Raw genomic sequence first — 11,386 nt, forward strand, 5'->3', positions numbered from 1 at the left:
CCGCTCCCGGGGTGGCTGGCCTGAACCCAGACTCCGCCTCAGGCCCGGGTGCCGGCCGTGCGGCCCGCGAGCCCCTTGACCTGCACCTGGCCGCCCCCACCAGCGCCCAGCCCCGGCGCAGCCACCTATCTGCCGGTGTGTCTCTCCACAGCTCCCTCCGGAAAAAGCCCCCCCTCCGCCGTTTCGCCACGGCCGGGGGCGGGAGCGGGGGCGGGGGCCGGGGCCGGTGCTCCGGGCCGGCCGGCCACAAGGCGCCGGGTCCTGTGCTCGGCGGGTGGCGTGGGGGCAAGGGTGGCCTTGCTGGGGCTAAGGGGCCGTGCCGACTCAATGGTGGCTCCCAGTGGGTTAAGGGCCGACTGCCGTCGGGCAGGAGGGCCGGCCCGGGCTGCGGCTGGGCTGCGCCTAGCGCCGCGTGGGCGGGCAGAGGGGAGGCCCAAGGGACCGCGGGCCCCGGGCCCTGAAGCCTCCGGGGCCACGTCCCTGTGAGCGACGTGCGGGATCTGGGGCGGGGCGCCAAGCGCCGAACGGTTTGGTGGGTCCCGCCCGCCCTGGGCTGGGAGGTCGCCGAACCCTCCGCCACCCCCCTGGTACCCGAGGCCGCCGTTGCCCTGCCTGGGCGGGCGGCGGGGCCCTGCCGGGGCGGGCTGGCCGCCGGGCTGGCGGGGAGGCGCAAGCGCCAGCGAAGCTGGGCCTCAAGAGGCACTCCGCGGGCCCCTCTTAACGTCTACGGCCATACCACCCTGAACGCGCCCGATCTCGTCTGATCTCGGAAGCTAAGCAGGGTCGGGCCTGGTTAGTACTTGGATGGGAGACCGCCTGGGAATACCGGGTGCTGTAGGCTTTTTGCCTCCCGCTCCGCCTTCTCCTTTAGTCGCCCGCGGCCTAGGCCGAGGCCGAGGCCGAGGCCGCTGCCTCCGCCCCCGCCCCCGCCCCCGCCGGGCAGCGCTGCAGGCCCCACCTCCTCCGGCCCCTCCCACCACAGCGCGCCAGAGGGGGCGCTCCGCGCCGGCCTGGCCGGCCAGGCGGCCAGAAGGCGGCCCTGGAAGGCAGCCGCCACCCCAGCCGCTCCCGTGGTGGCTGGCCCGGACCCAGACTCCGCCGCAGGCCGGGGTGCCATCCGTGCGGCCCACGAAGCCCTCGACCTGCACTTGGCCGCCCCCACCGGAGCCCAGCCGCGCCGCAGCCCCCTGTCTGCCCGTGTGTCTCTCCACAGCTCCCTCCGGAAAAAGCCCACCCTTTGCCACTTCGCCACGGCCGAGAGTGGGAGCGGGGTCGTGGGCTGGGACCGGTTCGCTGGGCTGGCTAGACACCAGGCGCCGGGAACTTTGCTCGGCAGTTGGCGTGGGGGCAAGTGTGGCGTTGCTGTGTCTAAGGGGCCGTGCCGGCTCAATGGTGGCTCCCAGTGGCTTCGGGCCAACTGCCGTTGGGCAGGCGGGCCGGCCAGGCCGTGGCTGGGCTGCGCCTAGCACTGTGTGGATTGACAGGGTGGGGAATGCACAAGGGACCGAGGGCCACAGGCCCTTAAGCCTCCGGGGCCAAGTCCTGTGAGCGTTGAGCGGCTCTGGGGCGGAGGGCCAAGCGCCTACAGGCCTGGAGGGTCCCGCCTGACCTGAGCTGCGAAGTCGCCCACAACTCCACCACCCCCGGGCCCTCGAGGCCTCCTGTCGCTTGCCTGGGCGGACGGCAGGGCCGCGCCGGAGAGGGTTGGCTGCCGGGCTGGCGGTAAGTCGCCAGCACCAGCGAAGCTAAGCCTCAAGAGGCACACCGTGGCCCCCGCTGCATTCTACGGCCACACCTCCCTGAACGCACCACACCTCGTCTGATCTCGGAAGCTAATCAGGGTCTGGCCTGTTTCGTACCTGGATGGGAGACCACATGGGAATACCGAGTGCTGTAGGCTTTTTTGCCTCCCGCTCCGCCTTGACATTTAGTGGCCCGCGGCCGAGGCCGCCTCCGCCCCCGCTGAGCACCGCTGCAGGCCTCACCTCCTCACGTCCCTCCCAACACAGCGCGCCGGAGGGATCGCTCCCCGCCGAGCTGGCTGGACATGCGGCCAGAATGCGGCCCTGGAAGGCAGCCGCCACCCCAGCCGCTCCCGTGGTGGCTGGCCCGGACCCAGACTCCACCGCAGGCCGGGGTGCCGTCCGTGCGGCCCGCGAGGCCCTCGACCTGCACTTGGCCGCCCCCACCGGAGCCCAGCCGCGCCGCAGCCCCCTGTCTGCCCGTGTGTCTCTCCACAGCTCCCTCCGGAAAAAGCCCCCGCCTCCGCCGTTTCGCCACGGCCGGGGGCGGGAGCGGGGGCGGGGGCCGGGGCCGCTTCTCCGGGCCTGCCGGCCACCAGGGCCGGGGTCCTGTGCTCGGCGGGCGGCGTGGGGGCAAGGGGGGGCCTTGCTGGGGCTAAGGGGCCGTGCCCACTCCATGGTGGCTCCCAGTGGCTTCGGGCCAGCTGCTGCCCGGCCGGAGGGCCGGCCCGGCCGTGGCCGGGCTGCGCCTAACTCCGCGTGGGCGGGCAGGGGGGGATGCCCAAGGGACCGCGGCCGCCGGGCCCTGAAGCCTCCGGGGCCGCGTCCCTGTGAGCGTCGAGCGGGATCTGCGGCGGGGCGCCAAGCGCCGACGGGCCTGGAGCGTCCCGCCCGCCCTGGGCTGCGAGGTGGCCCACCACTCCGCCACCCCCGGGTCCCCGAGGCCTCCTGTCGCCTGCCTGGGCGGGCGGCAGGGCCCTGCCGGAGAGGGCTGGCCGCCGGCATGGCGGTAAGGCGCAGGCGCCAGCGAAGCTGGGCCTCAAGAGGCACCGCGCGGGCCCCTCCTGCGTCTACGGCCATACCACCCTGAACGCGCCCGATCTCGTCTGATCTCGGAAGCTAAGCAGGGTCGGGCCTGGTTAGTACTTGGATGGGAGACCGCCTGGGAATACCGGGTGCTGTAGGCTTTTTGCCTCCCGCTCCGCCTTCTCCTTTAGTCGCCCGCCGCCTCCGCCCCCGCCCCCGCCCCCGCCCCCGCCGGGCACCGCTGCAGGCCCCACCTCCTCCGGCCCCTCCCACCACAGCGCGCCAGAGGGGGCGCTCTCCGCCTGCCTGGCCGGCCAGGCGGCCAGAAGGCGGCCCTGGAAGGCAGCCGCATCCCAGCCGCTCCCGGGGTGGCTGGCCTGAACCCAGACTCCGCCTCAGGCCCGGGTGCCGGCCGTGCGGCCCGCGAGCCCCTTGACCTGCACCTGGCCGCCCCCACCAGCGCCCAGCCCCGGCGCAGCCACCTATCTGCCGGTGTGTCTCTCCACAGCTCCCTCCGGAAAAAGCCCCCCCTCCGCCGTTTCGCCACGGCCGGGGGCGGGAGCGGGGGCGGGGGCCGGGGCCGGTGCTCCGGGCCGGCCGGCCACAAGGCGCCGGGTCCTGTGCTCGGCGGGTGGCGTGGGGGCAAGGGTGGCCTTGCTGGGGCTAAGGGGCCGTGCCGACTCAATGGTGGCTCCCAGTGGGTTAAGGGCCGACTGCCGTCGGGCAGGAGGGCCGGCCCGGGCTGCGGCTGGGCTGCGCCTAGCGCCGCGTGGGCGGGCAGAGGGGAGGCCCAAGGGACCGCGGGCCCCGGGCCCTGAAGCCTCCGGGGCCACGTCCCTGTGAGCGACGTGCGGGATCTGGGGCGGGGCGCCAAGCGCCGAACGGTTTGGTGGGTCCCGCCCGCCCTGGGCTGGGAGGTCGCCGAACCCTCCGCCACCCCCCTGGTACCCGAGGCCGCCGTTGCCCTGCCTGGGCGGGCGGCGGGGCCCTGCCGGGGCGGGCTGGCCGCCGGGCTGGCGGGGAGGCACAAGCGCCAGCGAAGCTGGGCCTCAAGAGGCACTCCGCGGGCCCCTTTTAACGTCTACGGCCATACCACCCTGAACGCGCCCGATCTCGTCTGATCTCGGAAGCTAAGCAGGGTCGGGCCTGGTTAGTACTTGGATGGGAGACCGCCTGGGAATACCGGGTGCTGTAGGCTTTTTGCCTCCCGCTCCGCCTTCTCCTTTAGTCGCCCGCGGCCTAGGCCGAGGCCGAGGCCAAGGCCGAGGCCGCTGCCTCCGCCCCCGCCCCCGCCCCCGCCGGGCAGCGCTGCAGGCCCCACCTCCTCCGGCCCCTCCCACCACAGCGCGCCAGAGGGGGCGCTCCGCGCCGGCCTGGCCGGCCAGGCGGCCAGAAGGCGGCCCTGGAAGGCAGCCGCCACCCCAGCCGCTCCCGTGGTGGCTGGCCCGGACCCAGACTCCGCCGCAGGCCGGGGTGCCGTCCATGCGGCCCACGAAGCCCTCGACCTGCACTTGGCCGCCCCCACCGGAGCCCAGCCGCGCCGCAGCCCCCTGTCTGCCCGTGTGTCTCTCCACAGCTCCCTCCGGAAAAAGCCCACCCTTTGCCACTTCGCCACGGCCGAGAGTGGGAGCGGGGTCGTGGGCTGGGACCGGTTCGCTGGGCTGGCTAGACACCAGGCGCCGGGAACTTTGCTCGGCAGTTGGCGTGGGGGCAAGGGTGGCGTTGCTGTGTCTAAGGGGCCGTGCCGGCTCAATGGTGGCTCCCAGTGGCTTCGGGCCAACTGCCGTTGGGCAGGCGGGCCGGCCAGGCCGTGGCTGGGCTGCGCCTAGCACTGTGTGGATTGACAGGGTGGGGAATGCACAAGGGACCGAGGGCCACAGGCCCTTAAGCCTCCGGGGCCAAGTCCTGTGAGCGTTGAGCGGCTCTGGGGCGGAGGGCCAAGCGCCTACAGGCCTGGAGGGTCCCGCCTGACCTGAGCTGCGAAGTCGCCCACAACTCCACCACCCCCGGGCCCTCGAGGCCTCCTGTCGCTTGCCTGGGCGGACGGCAGGGCCGCGCCGGAGAGGGTTGGCTGCCGGGCTGGCGGTAAGTCGCCAGCACCAGCGAAGCTAAGCCTCAAGAGGCACACCGTGGCCCCCGCTGCATTCTACGGCCACACCTCCCTGAACGCACCACACCTCGTCTGATCTCGGAAGCTAATCAGGGTCTGGCCTGTTTCGTACCTGGATGGGAGACCACATGGGAATACCGAGTGCTGTAGGCTTTTTTGCCTCCCGCTCCGCCTTGACATTTAGTGGCCCGCGGCCGAGGCCGCCTCCGCCCCGCTGAGCACCGCTGCAGGCCTCACCTCCTCACGTCCCTCCCAACACAGCGCGCCGGAGGGATCGCTCCCCGCCGAGCTGGCTGGACATGCGGCCAGAATGCGGCCCTGGAAGGCAGCCGCCACCCCAGCCGCTCCCGTGGTGGCTCGCCCGGACCCAGACTCCGCCGCAGGCCGGGGTACCGTCCGTGCGGCCCACGAAGCCCTCGACCTGCACTTGGCCGCCCCCACCGGAGCCCAGCCGCGCCGCAGCCCCCTGTCTGCCCGTGTGTCTCTCCACAGCTCCCTCCGGAAAAAGCCCCCCCTCCGCCGTTTCGCCACGGCCGGGGGCGGGAGCGGGGGCGGGGGCCGGGGCCGCTTCTCCGGGCCTGCCGTCCACCAGGGCCGGGGTCCTGTGCTCGGCGGGCGGCGTGGGGGCAAGGGGGGGCCTTGCTGGGGCTAAGGGGCCGTGCCCACTCCATGGTGGCTCCCAGTGGCTTCGGGCCAGCTGCTGCCCGGCCGGAGGGCCGGCCCGGCCGTGGCCGGGCTGCGCCTAACTCCGCGTGGGCGGGCAGGGGGGGATGCCCAAGGGACCGCGGCCGCCGGGCCCTGAAGCCTCCGGGGCCGCCTCCCTGTGAGCGTCGAGCGGGATCTGCGGCGGGGCGCCAAGCGCCGACGGGCCTGGAGCGTCCCGCCCGCCCTGGGCTGCGAGGTGGCCCACCACTCCGCCACCCCCGGGTCCCCGAGGCCTCCTGTCGCCTGCCTGGGCGGGCGGCAGGGCCCTGCCGGAGAGGGCTGGCCGCCGGCATGGCGGTAAGGCGCAGGCGCCAGCGAAGCTGGGCCTCAAGAGGCACCGCGCGGGCCCCTCCTGCGTCTACGGCCATACCACCCTGAACGCGCCCGATCTCGTCTGATCTCGGAAGCTAAGCAGGGTCGGGCCTGGTTAGTACTTGGATGGGAGACCGCCTGGGAATACCGGGTGCTGTAGGCTTTTTGCCTCCCGCTCCGCCTTCTCCTTTAGTCGCCCGCCGCCTCCGCCCCCGCCCCCGCCCCCGCCCCCGCCGGGCACCGCTGCAGGCCCCACCTCCTCCGGCCCCTCCCACCACAGCGCGCCAGAGGGGGCGCTCTCCGCCTGCCTGGCCGGCCAGGCGGCCAGAAGGCGGCCCTGGAAGGCAGCCGCATCCCAGCCGCTCCCGGGGTGGCTGGCCTGAACCCAGACTCCGCCTCAGGCCCGGGTGCCGGCCGTGCGGCCCGCGAGCCCCTTGACCTGCACCTGGCCGCCCCCACCAGCGCCCAGCCCCGGCGCAGCCACCTATCTGCCGGTGTGTCTCTCCACAGCTCCCTCCGGAAAAAGCCCCCCCTCCGCCGTTTCGCCACGGCCGGGGGCGGGAGCGGGGGCGGGGGCCGGGGCCGGTGCTCCGGGCCGGCCGGCCACAAGGCGCCGGGTCCTGTGCTCGGCGGGTGGCGTGGGGGCAAGGGTGGCCTTGCTGGGGCTAAGGGGCCGTGCCGACTCAATGGTGGCTCCCAGTGGGTTAAGGGCCGACTGCCGTCGGGCAGGAGGGCCGGCCCGGGCTGCGGCTGGGCTGCGCCTAGCGCCGCGTGGGCGGGCAGAGGGGAGGCCCAAGGGACCGCGGGCCCCGGGCCCTGAAGCCTCCGGGGCCACGTCCCTGTGAGCGACGTGCGGGATCTGGGGCGGGGCGCCAAGCGCCGAACGGTTTGGTGGGTCCCGCCCGCCCTGGGCTGGGAGGTCGCCGAACCCTCCGCCACCCCCCTGGTACCCGAGGCCGCCGTTGCCCTGCCTGGGCGGGCGGCGGGGCCCTGCCGGGGCGGGCTGGCCGCCGGGCTGGCGGGGAGGCGCAAGCGCCAGCGAAGCTGGGCCTCAAGAGGCACTCCGCGGGCCCCTTTTAACGTCTACGGCCATACCACCCTGAACGCGCCCGATCTCGTCTGATCTCGGAAGCTAAGCAGGGTCGGGCCTGGTTAGTACTTGGATGGGAGACCGCCTGGGAATACCGGGTGCTGTAGGCTTTTTGCCTCCCGCTCCGCCTTCTCCTTTAGTCGCCCGCGGCCTAGGCCGAGGCCGAGGCCAAGGCCGAGGCCGCTGCCTCCGCCCCCGCCCCCGCCCCCGCCCCCGCCGGGCAGCGCTGCAGGCCCCACCTCCTCCGGCCCCTCCCACCACAGCGCGCCAGAGGGGGCGCTCCGCGCCGGCCTGGCCGGCCAGGCGGCCAGAAGGCGGCCCTGGAAGGCAGCCGCCACCCCAGCCGCTCCCGTGGTGGCTGGCCCGGACCCAGACTCCGCCGCAGGCCGGGGTGCCGTCCGTGCGGCCCACGAAGCCCTCGACCTGCACTTGGCCGCCCCCACCGGAGCCCAGCCGCGCCGCAGCCCCCTGTCTGCCCGTGTGTCTCTCCACAGCTCCCTCCGGAAAAAGCCCACCCTTTGCCACTTCGCCACGGCCGAGAGTGGGAGCGGGGTCGTGGGCTGGGACCGGTTCGCTGGGCTGGCTAGACACCAGGCGCCGGGAACTTTGCTCGGCAGTTGGCGTGGGGGCAAGGGTGGCGTTGCTGTGTCTAAGGGGCCGTGCCGGCTCAATGGTGGCTCCCAGTGGCTTCGGGCCAACTGCCGTTGGGCAGGCGGGCCGGCCAGGCCGTGGCTGGGCTGCGCCTAGCACTGTGTGGATTGACAGGATGGGGAATGCACAAGGGACCGAGGGCCACAGGCCCTTAAGCCTCCGGGGCCAAGTCCTGTGAGCGTTGAGCGGCTCTGGGGCGGAGGGCCAAGCGCCTACAGGCCTGGAGGGTCCCGCCTGACCTGAGCTGCGAAGTCGCCCACAACTCCACCACCCCCGGGCCCTCGAGGCCTCCTGTCGCTTGCCTGGGCGGACGGCAGGGCCGCGCCGGAGAGGGTTGGCTGCCGGGCTGGCGGTAAGTCGCCAGCACCAGCGAAGCTAAGCCTCAAGAGGCACACCGTGGCCCCCGCTGCATTCTACGGCCACACCTCCCTGAACGCACCACACCTCGTCTGATCTCGGAAGCTAATCAGGGTCTGGCCTGTTTCGTACCTGGATGGGAGACCACATGGGAATACCGAGTGCTGTAGGCTTTTTTGCCTCCCGCTCCGCCTTGACATTTAGTGGCCCGCGGCCGAGGCCGCCTCCGCCCCCGCTGAGCACCGCTGCAGGCCTCACCTCCTCACGTCCCTCCCAACACAGCGCGCCGGAGGGATCGCTCCCCGCCGAGCTGGCTGGACATGCGGCCAGAATGCGGCCCTGGAAGGCAGCCGCCACCCCAGCCGCTCCCGTGGTGGCTGGCCCGGACCCAGACTCCGCCGCAGGCCGGGGTGCCGTCCGTGCGGCCCGCGAGGCCCTCGACCTGCACTTGGCCGCCCCCACCGGAGCCCAGCCGCGCCGCAGCCCCCTGTCTGCCCGTGTGTCTCTCCACAGCTCCCTCCGGAAAAAGCCCCCTCCTCCGCCGTTTCGCCACGGCCGGGGGCGGGAGCGGGGGCGGGGGCCGGGGCCGGTGCTCCGGGCCGGCCGGCCACAAGGCGCCGGGTCCTGTGCTCGGCGGGTGGCGTGGGGGCAAGGGTGGCCTTGCTGGGGCTAAGGGGCCGTGCCGACTCAATGGTGGCTCCCAGTGGGTTAAGGGCCGACTGCCGTCGGGCAGGAGGGCCGGCCCGGGCTGCGGCTGGGCTGCGCCTAGCGCCGCGTGGGCGGGCAGAGGGGAGGCCCAAGGGACCACGGGCCCCGGGCCCTGAAGCCTCCGGGGCCACGTCCCTGTGAGCGACGTGCGGGATCTGGGGCGGGGCGCCAAGCGCCGAACGGTTTGGTGGGTCCCGCCCGCCCTGGGCTGGGAGGTCGCCGAACCCTCCGCCACCCCCCTGGTACCCGAGGCCGCCGTTGCCCTGCCTGGGCGGGCGGCGGGGCCCTGCCGGGGCGGGCTGGCCGCCGGGCTGGCGGGGAGGCGCAAGCGCCAGCGAAGCTGGGCCTCAAGAGGCACTCCGCGGGCCCCTTTTAACGTCTACGGCCATACCACCCTGAACGCGCCCGATCTCGTCTGATCTCGGAAGCTAAGCAGGGTCGGGCCTGGTTAGTACTTGGATGGGAGACCGCCTGGGAATACCGGGTGCTGTAGGCTTTTTGCCTCCCGCTCCGCCTTCTCCTTTAGTCGCCCGCGGCCTAGGCCGAGGCCGAGGCCAAGGCCGAGGCCGCTGCCTCCGCCCCCGCCCCCGCCCCCGCCGGGCAGCGCTGCAGGCCCCACCTCCTCCGGCCCCTCCCACCACAGCGCGCCAGAGGGGGCGCTCCGCGCCGGCCTGGCCGGCCAGGCGGCCAGAAGGCGGCCCTGGAAGGCAGCCGCCACCCCAGCCGCTCCCGTGGTGGCTGGCCCGGACCCAGACTCCGCCGCAGGCCGGGGTGCCGTCCGTGCGGCCCACGAAGCCCTCGACCTGCACTTGGCCGCCCCCACCGGAGCCCAGCCGCGCCGCAGCCCCCTGTCTGCCCGTGTGTCTCTCCACAGCTCCCTCCGGAAAAAGCCCACCCTTTGCCACTTCGCCACGGCCGAGAGTGGGAGCGGGGTCGTGGGCTGGGACCGGTTCGCTGGGCTGGCTAGACACCAGGCGCCGGGAACTTTGCTCGGCAGTTGGCGTGGGGGCAAGGGTGGCGTTGCTGTGTCTAAGGGGCCGTGCCGGCTCAATGGTGGCTCCCAGTGGCTTCGGGCCAACTGCCGTTGGGCAGGCGGGCCGGCCAGGCCGTGGCTGGGCTGCGCCTAGCACTGTGTGGATTGACAGGATGGGGAATGCACAAGGGACCGAGGGCCACAGGCCCTTAAGCCTCCGGGGCCAAGTCCTGTGAGCGTTGAGCGGCTCTGGGGCGGAGGGCCAAGCGCCTACAGGCCTGGAGGGTCCCGCCTGACCTGAGCTGCGAAGTCGCCCACAACTCCACCACCCCCGGGCCCTCGAGGCCTCCTGTCGCTTGCCTGGGCGGACGGCAGGGCCGCGCCGGAGAGGGTTGGCTGCCGGGCTGGCGGTAAGTCGCCAGCACCAGCGAAGCTAAGCCTCAAGAGGCACACCGTGGCCCCCGCTGCATTCTACGGCCACACCTCCCTGAACGCACCACACCTCGTCTGATCTCGGAAGCTAATCAGGGTCTGGCCTGTTTCGTACCTGGATGGGAGACCACATGGGAATACCGAGTGCTGTAGGCTTTTTTGCCTCCCGCTCCGCCTTGACATTTAGTGGCCCGCGGCCGAGGCCGCCTCCGCCCCCGCTGAGCACCGCTGCAGGCCTCACCTCCTCACGTCCCTCCCAACACAGCGCGCCGGAGGGATCGCTCCCCGCCGAGCTGGCTGGACATGCGGCCAGAATGCGGCCCTGGAAGGCAGCCGCCACCCCAGCCGCTCCCGTGGTGGCTGGCCCGGACCCAGACTCCGCCGCAGGCCGGGGTGCCGTCCGTGCGGCCCGCGAGGCCCTCGACCTGCACTTGGCCGCCCCCACCGGAGCCCAGCCGCGCCGCAGCCCCCTGTCTGCCCGTGTGTCTCTCCACAGCTCCCTCCGGAAAAAGCCCCCTCCTCCGCCGTTTCGCCACGGCCGGGGGCGGGAGCGGGGGCGGGGGCCGGGGCCGGTGCTCCGGGCCGGCCGGCCACAAGGCGCCGGGTCCTGTGCTCGGCGGGTGGCGTGGGGGCAAGGGTGGCCTTGCTGGGGCTAAGGGGCCGTGCCGACTCAATGGTGGCTCCCAGTGGGTTAAGGGCCGACTGCCGTCGGGCAGGAGGGCCGGCCCGGGCTGCGGCTGGGCTGCGCCTAGCGCCGCGTGGGCGGGCAGAGGGGAGGCCCAAGGGACCACGGGCCCCGGGCCCTGAAGCCTCCGGGGCCACGTCCCTGTGAGCGACGTGCGGGATCTGGGGCGGGGCGCCAAGCGCCGAACGGTTTGGTGGGTCCCGCCCGCCCTGGGCTGGGAGGTCGCCGAACCCTCCGCCACCCCCCTGGTACCCGAGGCCGCCGTTGCCCTGCCTGGGCGGGCGGCGGGGCCCTGCCGGGGCGGGCTGGCCGCCGGGCTGGCGGGGAGGCGCAAGCGCCAGCGAAGCTGGGCCTCAAGAGGCACTCCGCGGGCCCCTTTTAACGTCTACGGCCATACCACCCTGAACGCGCCCGATCTCGTCTGATCTCGGAAGCTAAGCAGGGTCGGGCCTGGTTAGTACTTGGATGGGAGACCGCCTGGGAATACCGGGTGCTGTAGGCTTTTTGCCTCCCGCTCCGCCTTCTCCTTTAGTCGCCCGCGGCCTAGGCCGAGGCCGAGGCCAAGGCCGAGGCCGCTGCCTCCGCCCCCGCCCCC

General features: G+C 73.8%; 7 non-coding genes and 4 pseudogenes across 7 annotated transcripts; all 11 read left to right on the forward strand.

The window, feature by feature from the left end:
* Positions 1-722: 722 nt before the first annotated feature.
* Positions 723-841, forward strand: LOC133077915 (5S ribosomal RNA). Its single transcript, XR_009697806.1, has one exon. It is a non-coding gene; the product is annotated as a 5S ribosomal RNA (ribosomal RNA).
* Positions 842-1,781: 940 nt separating this feature from the next.
* Positions 1,782-1,900, forward strand: LOC133075387 (5S ribosomal RNA; annotated as a pseudogene).
* A 910-nt stretch (positions 1,901-2,810) lies between these two features.
* On the forward strand, positions 2,811-2,929 carry LOC133077966 (5S ribosomal RNA). Its single transcript, XR_009697827.1, has one exon. It is a non-coding gene; the product is annotated as a 5S ribosomal RNA (ribosomal RNA).
* Positions 2,930-3,847: 918 nt separating this feature from the next.
* LOC133078019 (5S ribosomal RNA) lies at positions 3,848-3,966 on the forward strand. The gene has a single exon (XR_009697829.1). It is a non-coding gene; the product is annotated as a 5S ribosomal RNA (ribosomal RNA).
* A 946-nt stretch (positions 3,967-4,912) lies between these two features.
* LOC133075394 (5S ribosomal RNA) lies at positions 4,913-5,031 on the forward strand (annotated as a pseudogene).
* A 908-nt stretch (positions 5,032-5,939) lies between these two features.
* Positions 5,940-6,058, forward strand: LOC133078072 (5S ribosomal RNA). The gene has a single exon (XR_009697833.1). It is a non-coding gene; the product is annotated as a 5S ribosomal RNA (ribosomal RNA).
* A 918-nt stretch (positions 6,059-6,976) lies between these two features.
* LOC133078131 (5S ribosomal RNA) lies at positions 6,977-7,095 on the forward strand. The gene has a single exon (XR_009697838.1). It is a non-coding gene; the product is annotated as a 5S ribosomal RNA (ribosomal RNA).
* Positions 7,096-8,047: 952 nt separating this feature from the next.
* Positions 8,048-8,166, forward strand: LOC133075398 (5S ribosomal RNA; annotated as a pseudogene).
* Positions 8,167-9,078: 912 nt separating this feature from the next.
* LOC133078193 (5S ribosomal RNA) lies at positions 9,079-9,197 on the forward strand. Its single transcript, XR_009697841.1, has one exon. It is a non-coding gene; the product is annotated as a 5S ribosomal RNA (ribosomal RNA).
* A 946-nt stretch (positions 9,198-10,143) lies between these two features.
* On the forward strand, positions 10,144-10,262 carry LOC133075401 (5S ribosomal RNA; annotated as a pseudogene).
* Positions 10,263-11,174: 912 nt separating this feature from the next.
* On the forward strand, positions 11,175-11,293 carry LOC133078242 (5S ribosomal RNA). Its single transcript, XR_009697855.1, has one exon. It is a non-coding gene; the product is annotated as a 5S ribosomal RNA (ribosomal RNA).
* The last annotated feature ends 93 nt before the right edge of the window (positions 11,294-11,386 follow it).

The sequence above is a fragment of the Eubalaena glacialis genome, chromosome 1, assembly GCF_028564815.1.
Source record: "Eubalaena glacialis isolate mEubGla1 chromosome 1, mEubGla1.1.hap2.+ XY, whole genome shotgun sequence".
Taxonomy (NCBI): domain Eukaryota; kingdom Metazoa; phylum Chordata; class Mammalia; order Artiodactyla; family Balaenidae; genus Eubalaena; species Eubalaena glacialis.